Raw genomic sequence first — 4,432 nt, 5'->3', positions numbered from 1 at the left:
TGTGTGTGTGTGTGTGTGTGTGTGTGTGTGTGTGTGTCCTACTGAGCTGGTCAAAGAGATGATGAGCTTGCTCCCTCCCACTGTGGAGGGTGTACCAACTTATTGCATGGGAAGGTATGCGCGTGTGTCTGAGCGTGCGCGTGTGTGTTTGTGTGGTAGGGTGCATGTGTGTGTGGGAGGGGGCAGGCAGTGGGATTGTCAGTGCTGTGCTGTTGTTGCCCGCCCCCCATCCACAGGTCTTGAAGCACAGTTAGGGGGAAGCAGAAGCAGCAGCTCTGATTTGCCCCAGCCCTATCCCCCACCCCCACTGCCGCTGCAGGAGAGGGGAGCAAAACGAGCTGCATCCGAGTTTCAGAAACCCCTTCAGATTCGCGACAAAACTTCTGGGGCCTGATCCCAAATAGAACCTGAGCTCAGGGGTGAAGATGTCCCCCTTCCAGGGGAGATGTCATGGGGAGTGGGGAGGAGGGAGAGAGAGAGCACCAATGTGGGAGGGTAAGGAGAAACGACAAGCTAGTTCCATTGGCATTGGGAGCTGCAAACTGAAGATGAGCTGTCCTTGCATACAATCTCTTTACACAGTGGAGAGCAGGATGTCGATTGTAAATGGACTGCAATTTTGAAAGGGATGAGGCTCCCCAGTGACGAGCTCTCCATTAACTAAGTACACTCACTGTCTGCTCCCCATCCAGCGGCCCATTAATAAGCTGCTGTCTAAAGATGCTCTGTGATGATTGACCAGGAGGGGCTCCCATGCCTGCTGCTGGTTCAGCTCCACAAGTTTAATGGGTCACCGCTATCTCCCCTTCTTTCTCTGATGTGACAGTAGCCATCAGAAACCACAGAAAGCAGGCAGGAGACATTCCACACTGACGCCACTGACCTGTACCCCCTCACCCAGAAAGAACAGTGAAACACCAGGAGACAGACTAACTGGGGAGGGAGGTTAGAGTCAGAGCCAAGGGGAATTGGCGAGGGAGGTGTACAGGAATGGAGCTGAACAGGGCTAGACTAACACAGAGGAATTGATGCGAGTCTTTAAGGAAAGCAGAAAGCTTTCACATGGGAGTGAGAAAAGACAGGCAGGAAGGCAGCGAGAGAAATGGACTGAGACAGAGATCTGGTTCCATTTAATTTAATTGCACACAGTATTTTAAAATGCACAGTCTCCACAACAACAGGAAAGGCAATGTCAAATCTTATAAACCCCACACAGGGGAAATCAGAAATATTGGGCTTCTGACTGAACATGACATTAAAGTGGCTCCTTGTCATCGCCTGCCAGAGACTGCTACTCCTGTGATCACCATCTACACCAGGCATACAAATCAACAACAGGACAGGGCAGGACGGCACTGTTGTGATGCACCACCTCCCTTCCCCCAGTCAACCAGTCACTGAGGCTACAAACAGACACAGGGGAAGGGGACTGACACCTATGAGACACAGACCTATAACGAGGCCGAGGAAGCAGCAAGGGCCAGACAATCTGGATTCTATCCTAGTCTGTTACTGGTTTCTCAGGCAAGGGGTGGGGAGGGACAAAGTGGGCAGTAAGGGGGAAGGTAGGAAAGACTGACTTTATAACTGCAGCAACAGCACAGGGTCAACGGGCCAAATGGACTCCCTTGGGAGTTCCCCAACATGGCAACATTTTGCCAGCTGCAGGTCTCCATTTGGACTTTAGCCTATTTTCCAGGCCCTGGCACCAGTCACACTGGGCATGGTTTGATTAAGCCTCAAGAGTTAGGGGGCAAGGCGACAGGGCAGCGATGAAGGGGAACAAGTACAATTTGGCCTCAGTACCCCTCTTTCCCATTCCTGACCTCTGCCCAGTATTTTCATGTGTTGCCAATATGGGGTGAGAACTATTACAATACACAGATACACCCTGCCCTTGTGTGGTCTCCCCAGTGGGACTGACCCAACCAACCCATGTTATCATTTTAAACACCTCAATCAGATCACCCAAACCTTCAAAAACACTCACAGCCACACTGTGTGTCTGTGGTCTCAATCTGCTCAGTCACTAGGGCTGAGTGACCTTATGATTTAATTCAATGACACTGATATCCTCCCAATTCAGTGGCGTCTGTGGGGTGGGGGAGAAAAACAACAGCGCCCCAATTGCCAGAGAACAACAGCGGGGCTAGCTCTGATGCTGGGAGGTCAGTTCTGCTCAGCTCCCACCCCCAACCTCATGGTTTGTCGCCATCATTTCAATCCATTCTGCCAGCTGACTCTGAATGCCTTGCACTATATCATGAGATATCTTATCAAAGAACTGCTAATAGTCTGTGTGAATCACATCCATTACATTGGCCTTGTCTACTCAGCTGCATCTTCAAAGAATTCGATAAGGGCACTTAAAAACACAAACATCTGCTCCGGAAATCTATGCTACTTATCCAAGCTACATTCCTTGTCTTAGGATGATTAATTATTAGATCTGGCAATGGAATCAATAGGCTTCTCACACTACTTGTATGCCATTACAATGTTCTATTATAGCACCGTTTCTCTTGCTGATGTTAAGCGAGGTGTCTACAGTACTATGAAAGAAACCAGACATCAGGTACAGGATTGGGGAGGTGGGGGTGTAAATTACTTGACAAGGCCAAAACCGGGAGGGAGCAGCTGGCGGTCCCTGGGACAGCAATGACAGGGCTACGTTACCTGACTAATAATCCAGAGACCCACAAGTTCAAATCCCACACTGGCAGTTTGAGATTTTGAATTTTGAATTTTAAAATCTGGAAATAGAAAGCTGGGATCAGCAAGAGTGAAGCTGCCAAAACAGTGTTAAAGGCTGAACAGGTTCCCAGATAAACAACTTGGTACTTATGTTCGAACTTTTAACAAAGTGAAAAGCAATCCCCATCAATTCACAGGAGCAAGGGCAGGCAAAGTAGTTTAACTCCAAGCCCCAAGGTCAGGGACAGCTTGGCCAAAGTGCTCAGTTTTACTGATCGTCTTAGAGGGGGCTGGGGGAGGGGGAGGGAGGTGGGGGCTGAAGGCACAGCCCCCTATACTGGAGCCGTGGGAATCTGATGCATGTCAGAGGGCAGAATCTGAGGAGCTGACAGAGACAGGGAAGGGGTTAGGGGCTGGAGGAGGTGACCTAGGCAGGGAGGGGGCTGGAGGCGGTGACGATAAAGTCAGGGAGAAATTCCTTTCGGGTTGAAACCTGGTGTGCTGGCTTGCCTCCATGTTTATTACGATTCTTGTCGTACATTTATCCTTTTGTTTGCATGTGACCAGGGGATGACACTGATGCCTGGGTTTCAGAGATATTCATGCCCAAAAGAAGAAAATACTACTTGCACAAATTCCAATGTCTAATGCAAAGCTGAAATGTGAAGGAAACTGTCTGAAAACGCTCGTGAGAAACATGTTAAAATACATTGGGTAAGAAGCTGAACATGGGCAGCAAGAGAATGTACAGACAATTTCCCAGATTACCAATCACTGTGTCATACAGAGCACAGACATTGCCTAAAGGCAGACACTGGGTCAATACTATTTGTCTTGCAGTCATCAGGAAAAGGAACACTGAAAGAAAAAGTAGAATACTGCAGAATCTGGAAATTGGAAACAGAAAGTGCTGGAGAAACTGTCTGGCAGCATCTGTGGAGACAGAAAAACAGTTATCGTTGGGGCTGATGTGTAGAATGCTCTTTTGCAAATCAGTCAAAGAAATTCCCTAATGCATTGCATCTTTCTCGTTGGGAAAAGGGGGTGATGGAGACTGCCAGTACTCCCATTATAACAGCCTATCCAGAGTCTCCTCACCTGTTCTGGCAGTTAACAGTTCCTGCTGCACCTCCATGCCAATGATTCCCAAATCAATCAGTACCGTTTCCTCATGCAGTATAAATTGGTGTGCTCATTCCAATCGATTTCTTGCATCCCAGTCCTGATGTATACAAGACAAAACGCATTAACTTCATGCATCCTTTTATCCATGTTTAATATCCCTGTCCCTAAATGTCAATACCAAAATGAAATCATTCTGCACCATTCAGAAATCCTACACTATTTCTCGATCTAGCTCTCAAGCACGCCATTACAGCACATCAAAGGCCAAAACGTGCCATGGCTCCAGGTCTCAAGCAAAGTGTCTGCCACGGGAGCGAGCCAGTGGCAGACGGGTGAGAATTCAGCGGGGTTACTGAGCCTGTGCCACAGCTTGCAGAGAATTCAGCTCCCCTGCTGGTGCTGCAGGCCCAGATCATAGCTACATGTTGTTCCGCACACTGCATTCAGTGCTCACTGTGCAGTGAGCTCTCTCCACAGCCCGACCACCCCAACTACACAAGCTCTCAGTGTTTGAGCAACCATACAAAAGAGGAATTGAATGTAACGGGCATAGCAAACATCATCTAGAGAACAACCAGCTCTTCAACTGGGTAAAGCTTCAACCCAAAATATC

Source organism: Rhincodon typus, chromosome 46 (genome assembly GCF_021869965.1).
Source record: "Rhincodon typus isolate 14 chromosome 46, sRhiTyp1.1, whole genome shotgun sequence".
In the NCBI taxonomy this organism is placed as follows: Eukaryota; Metazoa; Chordata; class Chondrichthyes; order Orectolobiformes; family Rhincodontidae; genus Rhincodon; species Rhincodon typus.
The sequence above is the reverse complement of the archived record's forward strand: the minus strand, read 5'-3'. Positions refer to the sequence as shown.